Here is a 24852-nt window from a genome sequence, read left to right on the forward strand (position 1 = left end):
AAAAAATATATGTAATTTCAGTGTTGCTTTCAGTCTAAACCAACAGTTGGAAGACATATTTATTATTTATTTCCTTGAGAATTTAGTTCCCAGCAACGTCAAATTGTGGTCATACTTATTTATAGCTGTATTGGCGTCAGATGACCAAAAAAGAAATTAGTCACATCTGCTCTGTAAAATCTGCTGTGCTGGACACACACTGGCACCACAACACCACCACTGACACCCTGTAATCACACCTGGTGTTTTAGGGCAGAATGTGATTAAATTGGCACCAAAAATAATTAAGTGGACCAGACTCCGAGCTTGCATTTTTGTGGTGGAAGTGGTCACTAGGCTTCAAAAGCTATGTCTGTACTCCCATATCTCACCATCAGTTCACCTTTTTTTTTAAATACATTTTCCTGTGTTTTTTTGGTGTGAAGCCTTTCAGGTATAAGTCCATTTCTGTTGCTTGCTGGGTTTGAGTAGTTCTGATGGAACACACAGAGGCCCAAAATAAAATTGGGTGTAAAGAAGAGACTTCCTTTTTAGACCTAGCAGTAAAGAATAATTTAACAGGTTTTTTTCAGCCAGATCTTGAAAGAAACAGGGCATCCTCCAGCTCCAGCAAGGTTGCCAGTGGCTGGTGGCATGACCAGAGGGACTGCACAGCACACACTGGATAGGAGAGGTGCCCCAGAGAGCTGCCTGTGGCAAATGGCCACACCAAACTTCCCCCTGTGCTACCTGAGCATAAACTATCTTTCAGGTTGTTTGGCCTGCTTGGAGCCTCCCCCATGACTGATTCAGCTGATGGGAGTTATTGCTGCTAAAGATTTAAAGGGCAAAATCCAGAGAGGTCTGTTACAGAATAGAATAGCATCAGCACAGAGGGCTGTGCTCTGCTCTTCAAAAGCCTTTTTCATGTTAGGAATAACTCCACTTCAGTGTTTTTCTCACATTCCCATACAGCACAAGGTTTGCCCCAGGTTTTTTATACACCTGTATTAACACTGAATGAGGGCTTCTTCCCTTTATGTATTAGGTAGGCCAATAAATTGAGGCCAGTTTAGCTGACTACTACACAACCAGCTGCCTTTGTACCTCTGCAAAATGCATGAAAGAAAAATGGCAGCTTCTTATATGCAGTTTACATGGTAATATACAACTAAAACAAAGAAGAAATAGATCCAGAATAATTGTTTAAACAAAGAGGAGCTTGTGCTGACACAACTTGAAGACACTGAAGAGGATTATTTAACTGCTAAGAGACTAACCTGTTCTCAGATGAGCTGACAAAGCACTGAAGACCTTCCAGGAATATCCACCTAGGACCACTACTCAACCCTCTACTGCAATCCTTGTACTTACTGGCTTTTAATAGTTTTGTTGGACATGTAGATTGAGGCTCCTGGTCAGTACAATAAAAAATAAAAATAAATAATAATAATAATAATAAACATAAAGAGGTTAATTTTAGGTCCCTTTATTGTAAACAAAGGCATGTGGTTAAGTTTAAGCATGTCAGAAACCTGAACAGTATTTGCAGGACTGGAATCTTACTTTTACTTTCCCATTTCCCAAATATCTTTCAAGCAGTGCAGCAGCTGAACTCAGACAAGGTAGGATAGGGGCTCTCTGGTCTTGTGCCTCTGTTTCCAGACATTCCCTTTCTGCAGACAGTTTTTGCTCATCTAGAAAGTGATGTTGTTGTATTAGTGCTAAAATTCCTGTCTTTTCTAACTCAAAAGTGCTGGAAGCCTGTTGCGCTGGACAGATATATTTACTAGAGGATGAAAGAGAATGAAAGAGCCATTTTGGGGAAAGAGTGAGCCCGCTGTCTGCATGAAGGCAATCTCCACCATGCGGTCTGGGTGACAGGCAGGAACTAACTATTTTGCCAAGTTAATTCCAAAAGCAGTGTTCGTTTTTCTTCCATTTCTGGAAGTTAAAATCTAACACAAGCCCTCTCTGCAAGGGAAAGTTATTCCTAAATATTAACCTATTTTCCACAATTTTTATTTTTTTTCTTCTTTGTTATTGTCTCTGCCAGTTGGGGAATGTACTGTCTCATGCTTTCAAGGAGTAATGTCTTGCTGCCCTTTCTGAGCAGCCAGTACCGAGGGTGAGTGCTCTTCCCTGTTTCCTGTCAATAGAGAGAGATCTGCCATCTTGTGTCCAATGCAGGGCCAAGGAGAGGCCTGCACATTCAGAGACTACACTGAGGGTAAGAGGCAGATAAATAATGAAATATTGCTATCTTCATCCTCAAGACAAGCATAAAACAAATTCTGTGAGGATAACTGACTTTAAAACCTTGCTAAAAAAAAAGGCACTTTCTAAAAGCTTTAAACACTGGTTCAACTGAACCCCATTTTGATGCCTTCTTTGCAACTCTTCTTCCCTAAAGATGTCTGTCTCCAGATCTCCTGAGCTACGCCCAAGACATCTCCCCCCAGTTCTGATTGTTTTCTTACCTCTATTCATGTGTAGCACTAGTAAAATGAGAGTGCAATAACTAATAGTACACCTAATCAATTTTTATGTGTATTTTAGCTTTTATGTTTTCAATTATTTTAAAAAATCTAATTTACCTAGAAAATCTTCAAACTCATGTCACATCAACTGACAGGAGAAACTGGGCTGTGTTCAAACCTCACAGTGAAAAAGGGGCTATTTTAATTTGAAGGATAGCCTGCTTGGCCAGGAGTTTGCCAAACTTTCCTGGTTCTTGCAGCATCTGAACAGCGTGTGTGCAAGTATTGTGCAGTGGGCAGTATCGCAACCTGGAAAACAATGAGAAACATAAAAAGGTAGGGAAATATTAGGCAGGCCCCATGATCATGAATTCGTCTCCATCAGAGTACGAGTATTAGCTACCACGTTGACTAGTTACGGAAACAGTTTTGGAAACCATCCTCACTGGCTCCATTTCTTCTCTGCTTTGCCATCCATTTAGTCTTTTATATCTCTGCAAGGCAATTTTAAGATGTTAATGGAATGGGTGTGCAGCCCTTACTCCATGCAGATGAAGATGATCATCAGAAACAAGACAGCGAGGGTCTAGGTTCACACAGGCCTGGCTATAGCTTGCCATGATAGGTCAGACAAGGAGTGTGGTGTCTTGCTGGGATACTATACAGATCACTTACATTCTGGAAGTCACGATAACCTGATTAAATTCCCAAGGTCCATCCAAGTTCTTCAATGGCACAGACAGTTTGAAACTTTTTGTTTCCATAGACTGCCTCATCTGTAAAGTAAAGTTTTCTGGGGCAAATCTTTGTCTCAATGTAATTTCAAATGGGATCAGCTGCTGAGTTTGAGAAAGTTATGAGTATGGTGTTCCTATGTGTCACATAGCTGTCTTCAAGCTGCAAGACATCAATAAAGAAGAAATAGGCACTAACTACTGCAGCCTAAGAAAACTACTTAAAAAGGGACAGCGGGTCATGAAAGTAATGATTTGGACTGTCCTATACAGCAAGGCTGATAAGTAGGAAGGAAGGTTGTCACTGACAGAAATACCAGAGTTTGATACTTAACTGAATCAGGTTCTGCAATGACATCTTTCCATTTTCGGTGATGCTGAATATTTGATAACCTTGCTGGTAAAAGTTAGGGGTGAAAATATTTTTAGTCAGACCCCTATGCAAATGCCTGATCTTGTCAGCTGTCTTTCATGCTGACCCAGAAGCTCAGTTTTAGGGAGACTAACAAAATCAAAGACAAGGAGAGAGAAATGCATGCAAGTTTCATGCAACAAAGCAAACAACACTTCAGTCTTTAATTCTTTTCCTCTTGAGATTCAGTAGTAATCTGGAAAGGCAGGAGGATTCAAAAGTAAACGTTGCCTGCCTGAAATGGCTTGACTGCAAGGACTGGGTCAGCCCCTGTCTGCAGGGGCTCAGCACCTCCTGTGAATTGCCTTGCTGTATGCAGTGGTGGCCACCTGTACAGAAACGTGACCCAGAGAAGCTCACTGCATAACACGGTAATACAGTAATTCCAGACATGATAGGAGAGGATGGGAGAGCACCAAATCCCCAGACTCAGAGCCATGTGGCACAGGCCCTAGCCCAAGAAACCATCAATTTCAGTTATGTTGGGCCAAGAGCTGCATTCCCAGATAAACGATGGATGTCCTTAATTGCTGCCTGAAGGAATTCTGGAGGATTTCCAAGTCCTGCAGCCTCCTGAGAAATTTGTTTGCATTTTCTCCTGTATGTAAATGGACAAGACAGTGATCCAGCGAAACCCAAGTGCTTGTGATTACAGCAGTTGTCCTTTGATTCCCCATCTGGTGAGCAGGAAGTGTCTTCAAAGATCAAACACCAGCCTGAGGACACATTCAAGATTTTTGTTCTCAGAGAAGTTGCTCCCCAGAAATGAAGGGAAAGGAAAATACTACCTGCACATTGTGCTCACAGAGCAGACAGATAACCTCACACATCAATATGATGCCATAGCCTCATGCTTCGTCTCATCTTTCTTCTTCAAGCTCCCAACACGACGATAACGCTAAGATCAAAGCACTCACATCTCATCACTACTGGTTCATGTCCATCTGTTTTTAACACTTCGGTTCTTTTTGGTCAAAACTTCAGCTCTCCTCCTGCTTGTCTTCTGGCGCACAACTCCACCACCTCCAAGCACCATGTCTATTCGTGCGCACACTCCAAGCTGTCAGGACCCTCTCCTCCACACAGCCTTTAGCCCAAAGGCCTGCATCATGCAACTCTTCACAGCATTTGTGCCAGCAGTCACTGTATCTTGAGCATCGGTGGCTGCTGAAGGCAGCACTGCCTGGGCCCAGGAGCGTTGCTGTCGGTGCCTGGTCAGGATGCAGCAGGAAACGTCTGGCATCCACTCCACGACCATCTGCTAAAACCAGGCCTCCTCTGGCAGGAGTCCAACACAAAGTAAATAGTTTCACAGCCAGATTTCAAACTACAAAATAACTGAGAAATATGGCTTGCTGCTTCTAGTTTTCAAATCCAAGACATGGAAGCCCCTAGAAGCAAAAATCTTGTATGGATCCTAAGACCTTGGTTGCCAAATGGGTTCATCACAGTAAACAACAGGGAGAGAGTGCAGTGATGTAGCCATTTTGCTCGGCTAATTAGTTCAATTTGCGCATTTGCTAGTATTTAAGATGGTTTCTTTCTCAAGATCAGTGATGGAGAAAAATTAAATTGTCAAACTGGAGAATTCAGCTTGCAATACATGTTTGGGAAACTGTACAGACAGAAGAGTTCTGAATGTTGCTACTGTATGGTATTTTTCATGGCATAAGAGAGAGAGAAGGACTCAATGAAGTGTGAATGATTTTTTAAAAGAACAGATTGCCATGTATTTTAAAATAGGTCAAGTTTTTGGCCTAGTTTTGTTGAGGGTGCCCCTTAAAGCAACAGGGTTTAATATCCATGATAGTGCCATTGCATTTTTGTTTTTAGCTATGTCTATGTATGACTGTAGTTTTAAGGCAGAAATGTTCAAGCGGAAGAATACAATGGCAAAGACTGTGTATCTCAAGCCACATTTCTGAACAAGTTACTCGGAATAGTAAAATCCCAGTGGTGGCCACATTTTATCCTTAATGTGTAATGTTAATCTGAAACAAGCAGCTAAGAAAAAACAAACTATAAATGAAGGCGATGACCAATGAAGCCAACACCCACACACCTCACTCCTGTCAAACTTGACCTATTAACTCCCTGGAGTCCTGGGAGTGCCACTACTTGCTTTCCATCTTGAAATTGATTAAATCAATTGATTATTTTTATTTAAGTAGAAACAGAAATACAATAATGGCACTTAGATTGAAGATGCACAAGATAGTACTTAAATGAACAAACTACGGCTACATATGTTGAAAGAAGATAGATTACAATGGTCAGTTGTCAAAGCAATAAGAATCTGTATGTGTACATTTAGATTCTAAAAATGGGCATTCAAGATATTTAAAAAGGTGGGAAATTCTGCATGCAATATTAATTAATGTAGAATAAATACCATTTGTCTTCTACGTATGTAGCAGTCTGGTACCTATATTTATGGATGCACCTTTGCTCTGAGAACATAGGTACAATGCACACATATATAATGGCATTACATAGACTTAATTACTCAACATAATACTCACAGCAGTAATTGAAGTTGGCTTCAGTGCAGTCATATGGAGTAAGACAGGACATGAGTAGGATTTTCTCCATCCTAGAGCTCTGGAAAAAGACCAAGTACAAATCAAGACTGGTTGTGCTTGGGAAGTACACAGACAGGACTTGTCACTACCTACTCTCCCCTGAGGCAGAGGTGGGAGCTCAGTGCATCCTTATTAAGATAGAGGTTCTTCGACCCACTAGGTTGATCCATAAGGGATAGTGCCCTTCAGGCACAATCCATCTAGAATGTACCTTCTTGTGGTGAAACTCTGCACTGACCCAATGCACAGCCAGGAATAAACATTAGTTGGCTCACAGTGTTGTACAGTAATAAACATTCTGAAGAGCTTGTCACTGCATGCTTCAGGGAAGAAGTACTATCTGGAACAACAAGGTCTACACATACACTTGGTATACAAATCTTTTGCAAGCTGTGGACTTCATTATGAAAACTGTTCATGATTCCAGTTAAGCTGTGATTAAAGGCAAAGCAAAAGCTCCCCAAGCATTCATCACATTATAATTTGGAAAGACTTTAATCATAGAATCATAGAACCATTTAGGTTGGAAAAGACCTTCAAGATCTTTAAGTCCAACCATTAACCTGACCTACTAAGTCTCAGCGCTAAACCATGCAACTTAGTGCCATGTCCACACACCTCTTAAACATCTCCAAGGATGGGGATTTCACCACTTTCCTAGGCAGACTGTTCCAATGCTTGATCACCCTCTCTGTGAAGAATTCTTTCTGATCTAAAACTCCCCTGGCACAACTTGAGACCGTTTCCTCATGTCCTATCACTTAATAATTAAGACTGTTTTGAGAATACCTTTGCTTTAAGGATAGTAGTTGTAGTCACCACTATGGACTAGAACCTTTGTTTTGTACCTGATACTAATCTGCATCCTCTGCAGTTGAACCAGTGTGAACTGCTACACATGTGGCTTTGTGTGAATGGTTTGTGCCATAAAAAGGCACACGAAGAAGAAAGAGGATATTTCTCTTTGCAGAATACCACAAAGTGCAGGAAGAGTCATTCAGAGAGCTCCCAGGGATACTGATTTGTGAACAGCTCTTTTTCACATGTGAACTCCCACTACTTCCTGCAAGACAAGAATATTGTGCACACAGATCCGGTTTGAGTTTTCGCACTGATGATTCCTTCCAACACTGCTCATATATCAAAATCACTTTCACTACATGATAGACGACAAATTCTTCCAATAGTAATTCTATTAACTTTCTGTCTGCTACAATCTAAATAATTAGCAGAGATGCTAGGCAGATTTGTGCTGCCTGTGATAAGTAGCAGCAAAATGTTAGTAACTCTGCAATGATCCCATTTCTAATAGCTGACAAAGTCTTAATTTGCAAATAATCCCACTGAAAAGTCTTCCTCAGCATAAATATGTGACTGCAGTATTACTCAGTGAGGACTTGGGGACTAATAATCTGATTCAAGTTGGAAAAAAATAGTCATGTTATCTACTTGGATTGAATGTGTTGATAAACTTCACAGGGAGTTCTCCTCACCAGCATAGACCTCAATGGAGCATGCACATTATTTTTTCTTATCAGGGTGAAATGTAAGAAATGAGAGACTGTTTAATTCTGTTTATGACATTATACAGAGGTCCAGATTCTTAATGCCTGCTTTTGTAGAAAGTTCACACTATGGGATCCTGAAGTCAGCAACACATCCACATTTCAGGTGGAAAAAACCTCTGAGTAGAATACCTGTTATAGGGAACATATAGGATAATTACACTGCATGCTGATGTAAAATGACTGGTTCATCTACCTGAAGGACAGGATCTTATTCTGTTGGACTAAAACAATCTTCTGTGGGATTGGAGACAAGAAAATTGAAAAGAAAATGTTGCTCATAATTCATCTGGCTGAACTCACACTTATCCTACCTAGGCAATGGGTTTAGCTCAGAGTCAAAATCAAGCTATCAGAAAGGTACCACTGAGATGGGGATGAAGCCAGATAGCTTTTGAGGGAACCCAGTCCATGAGCAGATAACTTGTGAATGGGGGTGGGACGGGAGGGATGGGCTCCCATGTCAGATGAGTGTGGCAGTGAATGAGTCAGCAGTGGTGGTTACAGACTTCTCAGTACTCACAACAATCTTTGCGGTCGTAACCAATCTGTTTGGGTTGGATCCTCACCCTAGCAAAAAAATCAATAGCAAATCAGTTTAGATAGGAGAAGAATTGCATCCTTTATCAAGATGCTTTATCAATGTCTTAACAGTTTACTGCCAAAACTTCTAATTAGTTTAACAGTTACAATGTCACTGCTCTTACAAATCAATACCACATACAGCCAAAAAACAGCCGTTCTCATACTCTCAGGCTTCTAACATTTCTCTAACAATTCAAAAGAAAAACAGACCAAAGTATAAACATCAATATGAGAGAGGACTTCATGTCCTCTGTTATTTTTAAAGTGAACCCAAGAGACGGCTGATATATTTAAATAGCTTTTTAATTAACGTTATGTGTGAAATTATAGAAATTCAGATAAAAGCTCCCAGTTTACAACTAATATAATTTGAGCATAGGAGCAAAGTGTGGGGATTAAAATGGATAAAATCATGGATTTTACTCTTTGGGATAGCACTCAGAGATTTTCAACAGTTTTAATCTGAATAAGCTCTACAGGAGCAGCTCAGTTTACAAACCAGTGCATTTCAGATCTGGGTGTTTTATTACCACTATAAGAAGAAGAAAATGAATAAATCAGTAGGTCACCTTGCTAACTTGATTTTCCTGCAGCAGATCATTTTCTTTCCTTCAGGAAGTAAGGAATAGAGATCTCTTTCCACATCAGGAAGAGAGGGATTCGGGGCAGCTTTCCCTCTGCTCTTCATTTTCACTTTAACCTGTAGAATGAGTTGATCACATTCTGTTAATTAAAATTTCCCATGTTAGGCAGTTTTGTTTGGTTGAGGTTTGTTTACTTCTCCTTTCAGGTTTTAACAAAGTCCTCTCCCTGAATTCTGGCAGAACTCAAGCTGAGGAATCCAACTGTTTAAGCCAAGTTTAAGATACTGCCATTTACACAGTCCTGTAAGGGCCAGATAGCTAAATGTGATATCAACCCAGGACCAATCCTTTTCTCACATACAGGCTGTGTTTTATCCACATTCAGCAGGTAGGTTGGCCAGAAATAATGTCTAGTCCTTTTATTAACATAGCAGGCACCCAACTTAGAGCTGTGCCTATTTAGGCTTCTAAAAACAGTTTGCACTGAATATACCCTCTGGCTTCCTGGCAAGGCTGCTCCCATACCAGTAACTTGATCTATGCACTCATGGTCACCATAACACCAGCCAAGCACATGGAAATAAGAGCATCTTTAGAAAATACCTCAATGGGTTAAAACAGCAGGGCACAGCTACCAAAGTGATGTTTGAGATTCCTCACTCTGCAATGCAGAGAGAGGGGCTTGGTACCTTCTGGCTGTTTGCAACTTGAAGAGAAAAAGGATGATTGTGCAGTTGGCAACTTCTTGCACAGAAAATCTTTCCAGAATTACAGCAACTGACTAGTTTGACTTTGAGTTGCCTTATTCTTCTGGCACTGAGGTAGGGGAGGGGGCAGAATGGTATCAGTTCAGCTAAAGGCATGCAGAGCAATTAACTAGATGTTACAGGCCCAAATTCTGCCCTATTTGTACTGCTGCAGCTTATAGCATATGATATAGCGGCACAACCATCTCTGAGGACAAACACCATCAAAGCAGAGATACAGAGCTTCATTACTAGTAATCTAACTGTTAAAAAGGAAACAATATACTGCACAAAGGCCTGGTAGATAGAAAATACGATGTTTTAAATTTTATTCACAATGTATTTAATCTCAAATGACATATGCAGACACAGAAAACAGTGATGTGACATTTAAACATACCAGACCCACCCCACTGTAAGATATTTTCATTTTTTTTGTTCTAAACTTTACTATTTTTTTTTTAATTTTGAAGGATTGCTTGAATAGAAAGTTCTATAATCATAGTATATGGTCACTTTTTGTAGAAGAACATTACTCTGCTATATAAATTTCCTCCTTTTAATTCTGAAAGCATAGGCAAGTTAAAGAATAATCATAGGTTAGTCATAAAAACAATATGTCAATATTTACATGATGTTCTTTCATGTCTTGGTCTTTCTTTGCTAGTCCGATGCTTCAACTTAGTCCAGTATGCCTCATCAAGCTCTGGATCTAATAACTTGGGAAGATATTTTAAGATGCATTTGCATTAGCAAGTGAGAATCTAAATGGAGTAAGAAAAAGTGTCCTTAGCATGGTTCAAAATAATTGCTGAAAGAGGGATCAGGATATAACAGGGTAGAAAAAAACACCCTATGTGTAGCAACGAGAAGGCCTGTGGGTACATCTGCAACTTCCTTGGACTCTGATTGTAAAATTTAAGATCGTTTTGAATTTCTGTTCAAATACAGATGCAGTTATGACATAAGAATATCAGAGCTATTTTAAAATCTGCTCATCTATGGTTTTGACACCACTTTTTAGGGGTCTAAGGAAATTATTTTAAGGAAAGAATTGGGGCTTGAAAACTCCCAACCACTGTTTCAAACGGGGGCAACAACTGGTGTCCCAGGCACTGTCAGGAAGAAAGAACAGTTTAAGAGCTATCGGGTTGCTTTTCCATCTTACTGGCTTTACAACTTCATAGTTCTGACTTACTGGGGATGCAACTTAGATATCGATAGATATTTGAGCATAAATATTTCTCTCACCAGAAGTCGGGGCTTTCTCTTTAGCGCAACAGGAGAAGTCCCACTGCTTTACCAGGGGCAGCAGATGGGTGAGGCAAGTGAATGGTCTGTTAGTTTCTTTTTCGTTGCAAGTACGTAAGCACTGCTGCATCTGAAACCCAATTACTATAGTATTTACAGCAAAGAATAACTCACAGCAAGTACGAAACCAAAAGTATTGCTACATATATGCAGTGTATTTCTCTCTTTTTTTTTTTTTTTTTGCATAGTTTTGGCAAACCTGCAGTTTGGGGACTAAGCAAAGTATTGTATCTTCAACAGATTTATAGCAAGTGATTACATGAGCATCCTCTCTCTCTTTTCACATTTAAAACCTCTTTTAAGATTTTTAAAGTTTTTAGGGCTGGCAATATTGTATGGTCAGAGAAGGTACATGAAACACAGCACAATGGTTTCAGGAGGAGCATACCTGAATTCACCCAGTGAACTAGCATCTGAATCCTCCAGTCTGGGGAGCAATAATATGACTCAGGGCATCCCAAATCTCACAAGTGGTTCGATATAGTTTGCTTTTTTTGAATTTCTTAGACACTTATGGACAATCTTAACATCAAAGTATTGCCAGGTGCACATAAGCTGCTTCCCTAAAGATCTGTCCTCAGAGTTAATAATGTGCTTTTTACATTTACAACAGAATTGCTAGGCAGAGCATACTGCATGCATTGCCCTGTCCTGCCGTTTGCCTCAATTCAGATGCTCTACTCTGGTAAAAACAGCAGCGTTAAAATTTTCTCCACAGTACACTTCCCTCCTAAAAATCTCCCACATAAGTAAGCATTCTTACTCCTGCAGCTCCACCAATGCTAGCAAGTGTGGGAGGTATGGCATTTTTGGTACAAGCATATTTGGACTCTCTCAACAATGTCTGCTCTGCTCCTTTGAATACATTTGCAATTAATCAGAGGAACCTACTACAAAGGGTGGTCTACTGCGAAAGGTATCAAGTGCATTTGGACTTCAATATACCCTTATTTCATTCAGATAATGATGCTTTCCCTCCTCCTGGACTCCCTCTTTTCCTAGAAACTGCTGAATGAGAAAAAGTAGAAGTTCTGTCTGAGGAAACTGAAAACAATAAAAGCTCTCCAACCTGTTTATTGAAAGAGCCAGGCTCTATATTATTATATTGTAAAATATAGTGTAGCAAAACATCATTAAAATTGAAACAGTTGAGTTCATTTTCAAATAGATGATCTGTGGAGATGAACATTCTTCAGATTATCCGTGCTACTACAGGGAAGGTACATTTTACATTGATTTTCGCATAAACATTGTATGATCTTATATGGTATGTAGTCAAATAGCTGGAATCCATTAAAACCATGCTCCAGCTGTGCAATCACTGTCCTCACAAAGATACTTTTTTTTATGTGGTTAATGCCAGGAAGAATCCACAGATTCAATTATGAGATCATCAAAATATGTTGTTTATTGCATAAAAAAGCATTTGCAGCAATTTAAAATATCTAGTCAACACCACGCTGCTAAATCTAGATAATAGAAATCCTGGAAAAATTTGAGCTAACTCTGTCTGGATTATAGCTGTGGGATTATCTGAATGCTAAATTACTGTATATGTTTTACTCACAAACATGAGCACAGACAGTATAGGAAGATGGATGACTATGCAAATCACAATAAAATCCATCCCAAGAGACTTTTTAATACACTAGGTAAACAACCCCTCTCAATTTATCAAGCATTCTGGATTGAATTAATGCTGTCATTTACTTTGCTGTTGCTGCGTAGAGGAATATGGTTTAACTTGAACAGCTCCTTTAGCAGCAGAAAAATAACAAAGGTTTTCTCTGTGCATCCTTCATAACACACACAGTGCAGGAATATTAATTGACTTCTGTATTTGTATAACTGAATTAAAGAAAATACAACTGTAGTTTAGTGCATAATCAGAAAACCAATTTATACGCAATATTTAGAGAAAAGATCAACTCTGGCTCTCTTGTTAAACCTTCCCTTCCCCTCCCCCGTTGTTTACACACCAGAATTTCTGGCTTTCTAAGGACGTACAGTGAATGAACCTGGATTGACCTGACACATAGCATCTCTCAAAATTTCCCCTTGAATGACTCACAGATGTGTGAGCTGTGACCAAAAAAAAGCAAAGAGAAAAAGCGCAGGGTACTGCACAGCCTGAGTGAATTTGAAAGAGGTGATATTGTCTGAGTGTGCCATGCCTGAGTCTCTCTTTTACTGCAAGTGCACTGCTAGGGATTACAAATACACATTCCTTTGGTTGCCAGTTTAGCTCAGTTTGACAACTGCAAGTGAAATTACCTTCAGTTATGGTCATGCAGGGATTATTCTAATTCCTGTAACTCTACTTGTGTGCATTAGTCCTTTTACTGCTCGCTAGTGCTTTTTTTGGTATTTTGTGTGGCTATACTGCATGTTCAAGCACCACTCAGTTACACGGCACAGTCGGGTAGGCTTTCCTGGGGAAGAAGGCTAGACAGTAATTTCTGCTCCCTGTGAACAGATATCAGATGATATAGAAATAGTCACTTTCATTTCCTTCTTTCACATTCAAATAAGGTATGTAGCTCTGTAAACAGATTAAATGCAATTCTGGATCCTGGGAAACTGTCAGTGTAATCCTTCGGTCAAAGTACAAACAAATAAAAGAATAGGCCTTAGCCAGAGAGTTCAGCCACATCCAGCTTTTAAGATCCAACACTTTCAGCAGATATCAAATTTAGAAAGAGCACCAAAATGTTGCATTTCTACTGAGCAGAGGCTATCCTGAATATATGCCATTGACATTTGGGCATGATAGCTGTTATTCTCAAACTGTGCTTATGTGGTAACAGATTTGCATTGTTAGCCTTCTTTGGTGTTTGACAAGGAAATGTGGGTTCTGTTCTTCAGCTGCTCTCCCTCAACCAAAGGAGTCATTTCTTACAATTTCTCCCACTACTCTACCTGCTTTTGTGATGAATGTCTGGGTACTAGCTGACCTATAACACAAAAGCTTTTACATGAACTGTCTCCAGAGTAGTGGTCTCAGGGAGCTGAACCAGCAGCAGTAACACCGAGATATTTTCAGATTAAGGTTAAAGCCACCTAGCCACAAGTATCACTGCAAGAGTGGAAAGCGGAGGTAATGAGCTTAGGTCTACTCTGTGTTTACAACTCCTGCAAAACACATTGCAAAGACTCCAGTCTACACAGGATCAGTACCAAAGGTGGTCTCTGCATAATGGTCTCTGCCATAAAGATAACATACAGGATAGAAAAACGTGAAAAATAGGTGCAGCAAATGTAAGAGTACAGGTTGCAAAGGGCTTACGTGAGCTCTTAAACAATGAGCTAAGCTCATGTATAAAATTAAATTCTAAAAGAATTTGGAAAGAGACATTGGGGTTTCATACTATATTACTAATCTAAAGAATAAATACTTCGTGGGATTAAAACATTAGGAAAAGATCTGAAGTGAATGAAGTAAATTTATTAATCTCAAACACCACTGCATAGCCATAGATCAAACAATAAAATAGGGCACTTCATATTACTTGCAGGAATGCTAGATATGCTTCTCCCATTTCTTATATATTCATTATGAAATTTGTTCTACTGTAATCCAGACATAATTTAAACTATTCCCCAAAGTTTGGTTGGATAAACCAAACTTTAAAGGCAAATATTAACACAACTAGCATGTCTTTCTGGAAACAAAGATATGTTTTTGTTAGCATTAGCAATATTTCAGAAGACGGATCAATTTCCATTCAAAAGGAGATGAAACAAATTTAGAAATCTGATTCAGTACTGCAGTTAGATAACAGCTCACATGCTTAACACTATATATGAGCTTAACCACTTTCCTGAAAAAGTATTCCAGTTTGACATAAATCTCCAACAAAACTCAAATCTTTTCAGAGGAGATCTACAAAAATGGTAGACAGGTAGGGAAGAATATGTTTTCAGTTGTTACGTGAGCAGAGCTTCCTGTAGCTCTATCAGAGCAACAACCATCATTGTCACACAGGTAGCTTTGTAGAACTCCACGGGCACAAACCTGGACACTCCTCCATAAAATGCTCAATGCTCAGACACAAGAGGCCAGCAGTTATCTAATGGTTGTTCAACATGACCCAGGAAAGGGGCAGCTTATGTTCATTTCCTATTGGACCGCTGACTGCATAAGGAACACAGCTGTACATGGCATGGAATAACATCATTTGCAGCTTTACTGCTAATGTCAACACAGTTGGAAAAGCTGCATGGAAAATAAACCACAACCTTTGTGGAGGTGGTTTCTCTAACACACGCCAGCACTTAGTCATGGTGCCAGAGCAACACAGGGAAAGGACCCATGATTGTTGTTCATGCTGTACTGACTTCAAAGATAAAGGAAAAAATAACTTATTTTTCATTGTCATTAGCTGCTTTTTTTCTCTTTCACATGCAATGCTGTATGAGAGCAAACCCCTGGTTATTTGAGGGGTTGCTCAAATCCTCTGACAAGAGTTAGTTTATTAAAAACTATTAAGATGATTTTACTGTATTCAGTATCTTCTTAATAAGATTTCAAATTTAAACTATAAAGTCCTCTTCTGAGGTTTGAAAGATTAATAAAGAGACTTCAGCAACTTTACATGACCAGCGTGACACATTACTTTTAATGAGAGAGTCCCTAAGTGAGGAATCTCAAATATATTTGTGACTGAATACATTAAAGCTCACACCAGTGATAATGGCCTCCTCTACAAACAGTATTTTCACAATGAATACAGAAAGTTTTCATGTTGCACTGTATCAGTTATTTTGGCTTAGTGCAACTTTGGACTTTCTTTTTGCTCTAAAACTACAATTTACAATACAGCTGTTAGTTCTGTTTAAGAAATGACAGGCAAGTGATCTTCACAGAAGTGAAGTCACCATTCGGGAGGTATGACAAAAGCTTATGTCCATCTCAGAATAGAATTTTATTATTTTAACTTTTAATTCTATTTAAATACATTTTAAGACTCAATGTAAGTGAAAGGAAGCACTACGCGGTTATAACCACAGATGCTTAATATGCTGATTCGTATCATTTAAAATGGATTAAATTTAACTTTACACATAATGTTTAAGTGTGAATTGTTTAATTTATTGAAACCAGAAATAATTTTACAATGAATATTTTCACTATTCAAGCTATATGTTTACAGTGAGGATTCAACTTCTTTGATAACAATCGCTTTCATCTCTACATTCCCCTTTCTGTTCCTTATGCAGTGGCATGATCTTGCAAAATCTGAGTTGCAAACACTGGAGAAGATTGTTTAAATCTAAGTAAACAAAATAGCTGTTCCAATGGATCTTTTTCTTTTGATCAGGTTTTAGGGAAAAGAACCCACAATGCAGTCTTTGAACTTAAATGCCTTTGGAGCGCTCTTTTTACTCGGCACAGCCAAAGGCATAAAAGCTGATTCATTCAAAATTAACGTTAGCCAGTTTTTCTTCTCTCCCACTCTGTTAACCAAAAGTTCAGAGCATTTGAACACAGCAGTTCATTTAATAATGCTAATAAGTTATTTGACAATAAATTTTAAAGGAATGTACAGCCTTTCACTTGCCACTATACTGCTTGTACATCTGTCCTGTGGCACTCAATGCATGTACAATACCTAAATGAAAGTAGGGATCCAACTTTGCTTTCAAAAGAGGACTGTAAGGAGTGATGAGACTGAAGCAAGGACATTTTTCCACTTTGTTGCATTTACATCTAGGAAAGTCTGTATTTATGTATTTGTTTTTGTCAGGGATTTGAAATTTTTTGTGTCATTTATTTTTCTGGGAGGCCTTCCCAGTTATCTGCTGTTGCCTGCTGAAGCATGAATCCTGGGAAAATCGTAGCTTCTCTAAGGAAAAAAAAAGTTGTGACTATACAACAGAAACCTTTAAATCACTGCCAAATGGTCCTAGCCTGCAAATTCAGTTCAGTATTCAGTCCAAGGTTATTTCTGCCATGGCAAGGTAGTTTCTTTGAAAGACAGATGCTTAGCTGTGCCTTACTGTCCCACAGTAGATGTCCAGATCTTGATCTATGCATTTCCTCTCACAAAGCAATTCCCATTAGTGAAGTCCTGATTTAGTTTAAGCTAACTTACAAATTACTGCTAAGTTAGATTGCTGTGATGATACCTTGACAAAGCTTTTGGACGTGCTCAATGTATGTATTTCTCAAAAGATTCAGCCGAAGTTTAGTCCATGAACTGAAAACAACCCCCCTTGTGCTTTTCCTGGTAGCCACCCTCACATCAGAGACGTTCATTAATGTTGTACTTGGATCTCAAATCTGAGGGACTGCCTCAGAGTGCTGTGGGGCATCTTCAGCTAGAGCTGACTTCAATTGCAGTTGGGGTGCTCAGCATGCCTAAAAATTAGGCCATGTATTTTTAAAAGCTATCAAACACTGTGTTGTTAAAATAACATCTCTTTTTTGTGTGGCAGAAGAAGAAAAAAAATCACATGAATTTTTGCTGGCTCTGCAAATAATAACAATCACTGTTGGCATTTGTTTACGAAAACAGGTAAAAAAATAACAAACTAATATTCTCCCTCTGCCCCATACTGAACTATACATATATTACTAGAGTTAGTGAAAACGTTTGTGCCTCACCTAAGCTGAAATAATTTCCCAAAGCAGTTTAATGCACTAATGAGTCACATGCATTCATACTGGCAGTTTTACACAGGAGCATGTAGGTGGACTTTTACTTCATTTTATTACACTGCTACGGGTTTTCTATCACAGAGAGGGAATTAACAGAGGAGCCAAGGGCTGAACTGACAATGTAGACTGAATTAGCATTTCTTTTATCAAGCAATGTAGAATGAGCAAATACCAAAACGTGTTATTCTAGTTTAAGGCTACACTGAGAATATATTATTTGTGAATGCTAACACTGACACATTTAAAAAGTTAGAACTTGTTTGTACTTGTTAGATAATACTAATTTGCTCGGTGATGGCACACTATAGTCACCAAATATTTTAGATTACATCTTACTCTGCACTGAATAAAAAGTTAAAAATATGCAAGTTAGTAGTAAAAGCCAGACCTGTTTTGCTGTTGTCAACACAGCATAGCGATTTTGAGACTTCATCTGCATTCATCCTTGATATGCACACTCAAATATACAATGTGGCAAGTCCCATAAAAGCAACAATACAAAAATATGTTTTCTAAATGATTTTTATGCTGCATAGCATGTGCAGAACATACTCTTCCAAGTGGAAAAGAATTGGATACAAGTCACAACACACCTATGCAAATAAAATACGCATTAAAAGAACAGAAGAGTATTTGGCTCTTTCAGATTATGTGGTTGTTGGTACTAAATATATGATTATATTTCTCACTGACAACAGCATGAACAGTAACAATAAATGCAGGTTAATAATGACGAATGGGATCAACAGGAACAGCATGGCCAGATTTGCATTTGCTCCTGTAGTAACTGCAGGGCTCTGCATTGGGTGACAAGATTGTTTCTTTTTCAAAGTTTACCATGTCAGTAGCATGCCATTCTTTTGAAAGGTGATTTCTGCTTCATAGCAGCTTGTTGCCTCCCTTAAAATTAAGGGAGATGGAATTGTGTTCTTTAGACAGAGAAACTAACATATAAACTGGCCGTCTTAGTTCCAATGATTAAGTAAGAAATATTTGGAAAAATATTTAGCCCTATATTACTTCCGGTCTTCTATAATGCAAATTAAATTTGGGAAGAATGAATCATTGATTTATTTCAACTTATGTAGCCTTTGTTTGAAATAGGATGAAGAAATAACCTGATTTGGAGAGAAAAAAAAAAGTGTACTTTCCAGAGGAGATCGAAGAACATTTGACAAAATTATCTAAGGGACAGGTCTAAGGGACTGATTGCGGTCTAAGGTTGCAAAACACTGTTTTTTTAAATGCAACTTCACACATGACCGTACTTCAGATAGGAAATAGTATAAGATTTTTAATTTAAGTAAAATGAATTGTTGCTTTGGGAACAAGCTAGGAAAACAGTGTTTGTATACATCCCAGCAGCTCTTTAGAGGTACCGTCAACTAGAAAATGTGATGTCTTACACAGTAGGAGGAATTTCCATCATCAGTGAAAGACAGTTCTCTTACTTTGATGTTACTGTCTTCTGGAATCTTCTGAACCACCATACTGGAGGACCACATTTTTTTTTATTATTATTAATTTTCACTGAGGCAGACTGATTAACTTGTTTTTCTTGGTTTTGGTTTGCTTGTTTTTGCCCCCCCCCCAAAAAAAAAAATAATCCACCAGCTACTACTACAACTAAAAAATCATAAACTTGTCATAACCTGGTAACATTACAGTGGCCACTTTGAAGAGTGGTCTGAAGAGTATTTGCCAAACCTTTTGATCCCTAGTAATCAGCACAGAAGTGCCCAAAATCCAGAGATTAAAGGATTAGGCCTCAAGAAAGACTTGTGGTATTTCAAGAAAATGTGACTGATGCTCACCACTTATTTTTTACAGTTCTGATGAGATTTAGTGTTTAAGGTCCTTTCCTGTTCAGACATAAAAGCTGCTGTAATCAGAGTATTACTAGGAAAAACTACTCTGTTTGGGGATTCAATATGTTTAAATTGTTGAGCCAAGGTTATTGTTTGGATTAGGTTAGAAAGGATGACACAGAAATAAGTAAGCTCCGATAGCAAAGCAGAGAAGAACAAAGAAAAATGTTTGTATTTGTAAGCAGCATTCTGAATATCCTAAGCAAGCTAGTTACAGCTATATAATAATCATCTAGAATAGTCTAGCAACTAGGTGTTGTATATGTCTACACAGCTACTGGAAACAAGACAAGTATTTCCATCAAACCAAAACCTGTATGAAAGCAGAACTGGAGGCATGGAGATGGAAAAGACTTACTAGGTCAGCTTGCCCATCCCCCCAGCCCTGTTGTCCCTCGAAATCCATGTGCTCGGTTCACGCACACCTCCTCTGCTTCTGCCACACAAACTTGATGCATAACAACTAACATCCATCAGTGTCATTACACTAAAAAACATGTGATAACAGTCTATACTGACAGGAAACCATTTTAGGATATTTGTTGTTAAAGTCAAAAGATTTTTTGGCAGACTTCCTATGTCCAAGCAGCTAGCAGCTTTTCCATAAGAAATACGTGGCTATTAATAATACTTGGTCTTTATACTTTATGGAGGAATTAGAGAGCCATGAGGAAATATCAGCATGTATTTTTTTACATTACAATAGAAAATGTATTTTTATACATTACAATATGCAATCATGCCATTTCAAACACCACTGGATTATTGTTACTGATTTTGGGAAAAAAAATCCAACAGCTGTCTGGGAATTCCCTCAGTGTCTGGATTATTGATTAAATAGCTTAACATTGTCTAGATCCTACCACTCCACTAATGTTTGAAAATGCTCGTTGGTAAACAAGTTTGCACTATTTTCTCTGTAATTGCACAAAATTATGTATTTTATTAAAATTAGCCTGATTTTTGGGTGAGATTGGCTGTTACTACTCCTAAAGAACTCCACACTGTATGTATGAAATACCAATTCTATCTTTTAAAGTAAAAAATAAGATGCGTCTGTGCAGCCAACCCCCCTGACTTTTCAGAAAACTGCTAAATATGAAATTTCACATACAATTCATTCCAAAATTCTGGTCTTCCTCCTTGCCCCTCCAGGAAATTGGAACTAGAAAAATGAAACAAAAATTTAAGGTAGGGAAACTATTCGAGCGTGAAGTGGGTGGGTGCAAGTGTTGCAGTGTCTTACATTACAATGATGTGCTTGGATGCAAGTTTGACATCCTCTGTGGTACATTTAGGATGGATAGATAGATGGATAGATAGATAGATAAATAGACAAACACTGCCTGTTAGCTTTACATTCCTTGCCTGTCTGCATGTGCTACAGTCAGCCTGTCTCTAGTTTACTTCCTCGTTACTTGGTTCAGCCTGCACAGGCTGTGGTTTTTGTTCTGTGTGAGGCTCCCTGTGCCTGCCCTGCTTGTGAAGCGAGCAGATAAGAGGCATGGTGTGAACGACAGCTTATGTCACGTGGACCACGAGATATGGCAGCGTTGTGTGGCACGCTGCTGCAACAGAGGCAGCCCCAGTAACACAGACCTCCTTTGAGAGTGGATTGGATTGCTTTGGATTCACTTGCCTAAAAACGTGGGTGTTGACTGAGAAAAGTACCAGTATTCAGAACTGAGAATGTAAACATAGCGCAGTAAACAGTCTATTCATGACTGCTCAACCCAGAGCTGGGTAATCTAAGCAGTACAGACTGTACTGGTCAAAGAAACTTGCGTACACGTAAGAATGACACAGTTTGCCTCTGTAAAGCATCCCTCTTTCCTAGTATGGAGGGTACAGCAGGCTGCAGTAAGTCCTGCAAAAGCCATTTCCTTCTAGAGTTGTAATCAGGTAATATTTTATTACAGGCCTCTCTCATATATGTGAGTTTAATTGAATTTAGTTCTACCACATTACCAAGGACAATATACAACCCTTAACATGATTGTTGATCTAAAAATGCTAAGCCTTTTGCATATAGATGATGCTATTTAGGCTATCTATTTGTTTAGCACAGGCCTAAAAATAAACAAAACACAACTTCAGCAATAGTATCAGTTGCTGTCTCTTTGGCCTGATGCATTTGCAATGATTTTTATGGAGGAACATCTTCTCCTAAAACACTGTTGTTCCTCTGTTTCTGACAAGTAATGTGCACACGCATGGAAATCCTGTGCTTTCCTACAATGTTAGCTATGGATGGTATTCAAGTCTCTACTAAATGTCACAACTTTTATGACAGGCATGGAAAATTCTATATAATGAATGTTGAAGACACTAAGCCAATAAGAATATACTAGGAACAAAAAAAAGAAAATATCTAAAATTGTAAAAAGAACAGGTTAATACATAAATCTCAAGTTTTTATATTTTTATTTTGAAAAGGAAAGTAGTCCACACTTGTGCCTGCAGAAGAAGAGGGCCATAGGTAACAAATAATGCATGTTCTTTGATCTAATCAAAAGCAAACACTGTATATTGATCCTCAGCTGTCTTCTGCAATAAACTATTCTAACAGCATATCAGCAACACATACCCTTCTGTCCCGAACCACTCCTACCAGCTATACTGATCGAGCTCTTTTGTTCTATGATCTGCCTTCTCCTTTGCTGAAAGATCAACAGTGGCAATGCAGTGAACCACTTAACTTGGAATGTGTGCATTTTTGTTAGAGCCATTTGATTACGAGAACAACATCATCCTGAAGAAACCTTATAAAATAAAAAATAATGCAATACTTGGAAGCTACAGAAGAACGAAGATTTACAACCACTAATCATGGAGGGATACTAGCAATAGATCTCAACTATTGCTCAAAATGATCACAAATATTGATCCATTTGAAATCTGTACTCTGTTTCAAAATGACAAAAACGTGGTATTATAATCACAATTTTTAGGTTAATGTTTTAGAAATGATTAAAGGGAAACTGGGAATCTGCTAACAAATAATGTCAGATAAATCTCAGGCCATACCAATGCTTTGCTTTCAAGTGCTTTTTTCAGATAAATGAAATAAATTCTCCTAGCTCTGTAAGTATCTCGCTATTGGTTGTCCCCTGTAATATAAGCCTATTCTCTACCCAGTTACCAACTAAGTATTATAGAATTAACCACAACTGTTAAGGTCACATCAAGTCAACATAAAAGTGATAAACCCTTAATGGAGTAAGGGATCAAGAATATAACAATCTCTTATTTCTGTTTTCTACATCTCTGGAGAAATACTTTGAAGTTCACCAAGAAATACTTATCTAAACATACTCATCTTTTCATATTATTTTAAATATAGGTAGTTGAATTTTAAATCCAGTACAACTGGATTTAAATATTTCAATAAAATAAATCATGTTGTGGATCATAGAGAAATGTGCAAATCTGCAATCCTAATACGTATGTATGTTATCATTCCCAGAGGGCTCTACACAAAAAGAACTGTGTTGCTGTGTTTGTTAACATATTTAATCATTTATGATATAATAAATTACCCCACTTTTGTTTATCAAGTTAGCTAAAAGCTGGCTAAAAAACCCATGGCTCTAATCTCTCTAATCTCAACCAGTGATCTTGTTGCCTGCATACCTAACTAGCAGAGATCCTCTAGCTAATATTTATGGCATTTTTAATGTCATGATCTTATACAGCTATATTGGATGAAAATTTCAAAAACAGTTAAGTATATTACCAAAATACTTGTCTGCAAAAAGAAAAAATACTTTTCTTTTGAAAAAAAAAAATTGTCGCTGTTTGGAAAGAGCACGTTCATCCTTATAGCTTTCACATTGGCATTATAGTTTTCACCTTGTTGGCATTCTCTAGCTCCTCTGTTTCTCTTAAAGTCCCCCAAAACCTCATTTTGGTTATGATGCTTTAATCTATCTTGGAATTGACAATTTATTACTTAACAAAATCTGTCTTTCCCTTTGTGCAGGTCCAGTTTCTTCTATTGACCTCTCTCTTCCTTGTTTCTCCAAATCAAAAGCTTAACCATTAGAGTTAAATTCTGTATGTTGTTTTTCAAAGGCCACCAACCATTAACGTCTTGCTATTCTTACTGAGCACCCCCCCCCCCAAAAAAAAAAGTCTGTAATGGACTGAATTCTTGTCTGATTGTTTTTTCCAAAAGCTCTGTAACTTCTTTTTCATAGGCTCATCCTTTTCCCCTTTGTATCAATACCAATGTTAACATTAAGCACTTTCATTTTCTATATTGATATTTGTATTTTTTGCCTTCCACTAATCACATTTGTCCTGTATTTCATTTCATCACCATTTATCCCATTACAATTCATGTCTCGGTGCTCAAAGTTAATCTCCAAGCATTTCTTCTGTTTTGCAACTAATACTTCTGCAGAAATCCTTCAACTATACAGACCCTCTGTGTTTAGTCAGCTAAGTCCTTGTGATTTCTCCTGTGTATATCTCTCCATTAAAAGCATAGTCTATATAATTCAGGGTATATTATTGTTACTGTATAGACATCCAGATACACATATGTGACTGTACACGTGTTGCAGAGAGAGACAGAAACATTAATGAACTAACCCCATCAAGGCCATCCAGATCTCTGACCCTTAGGCTCAATGCAGCTCAGAATGTTGCTTTTCTGATTCTTCCTCACAGGTGCAGGGTTCAGAGACTGCCAGGGAGGAAAATCAACAGTTGGGCATCATCATCTAGAAACGTGTGAAAGGAAAACAGCTGAATGAGCAGGTGAGTGGGAGTACAAACCACGTGTGAAAAGGGGAACGACCCAGTAGCTGACTGGGGGGGGAGAAATGTATCAAAATCAAACAGTGTGGGCGTCAGGGTCAAAAATAATGGAAAGATTCAAAAACATAGCAGAGGACAAGGCTAAAAAGAGACAACAATCACAGAAAACTAAGAACAGAAAATGCACAGATGAGAGAGCACGAGTGCAGTAAATGGGGTAGGAGTGGAACAATTGCCGTATTGAAAAGGCGATGACAGAATTATACGCAAGGCCAAAAGGCTTAAGGGGAAAGAGTTCTAATAACTATTTAGTACAATGATGGGTATAATGCCACCTCAGACCTTGTCACTTCTCCCTCATCCAAACTCTTGGGAGCCCAGCGATGCTGGGAGCCGCTTGATCCTTGTCCTCTGGTCAGGGAGCCAGTCACCCTAGGCCCTTAGGCCGCAGGCTCTGCCACAGGGCTCCCCACACGGCGTGTGAGGAAATGGGCGACCAAGTACTTCAGCTTTCAGCCGCCTGGCAGCCAGGGCTGAAACGTGGCTGCCCGCGCCTGCAACAGTGACCCTAACGTGCCGCA

The 24852-nt window shown here is 38.6% G+C and overlaps 1 long non-coding RNA gene across 1 annotated transcript; it reads right to left on the reverse strand.

Moving 5' to 3' along the window:
* Positions 1 to 1453: 1453 nt before the first annotated feature.
* Positions 1454 to 24747, reverse strand: LOC118251643 (uncharacterized). Its single transcript, XR_004779891.2, has 6 exons — positions 24614 to 24747; positions 24104 to 24234; positions 8907 to 9037; positions 8276 to 8322; positions 6128 to 6206; positions 1454 to 2768 (listed from the first exon to the last, which is right to left on the reverse strand). It is a non-coding gene; the product is annotated as an uncharacterized LOC118251643 (long non-coding RNA).
* Between the last annotated feature and the right edge of the window lie 105 nt (positions 24748 to 24852).

The sequence above is a fragment of the Cygnus atratus genome, chromosome 11 (assembly GCF_013377495.2).
Source record: "Cygnus atratus isolate AKBS03 ecotype Queensland, Australia chromosome 11, CAtr_DNAZoo_HiC_assembly, whole genome shotgun sequence".
Taxonomy (NCBI): Eukaryota; Metazoa; Chordata; class Aves; order Anseriformes; family Anatidae; genus Cygnus; species Cygnus atratus.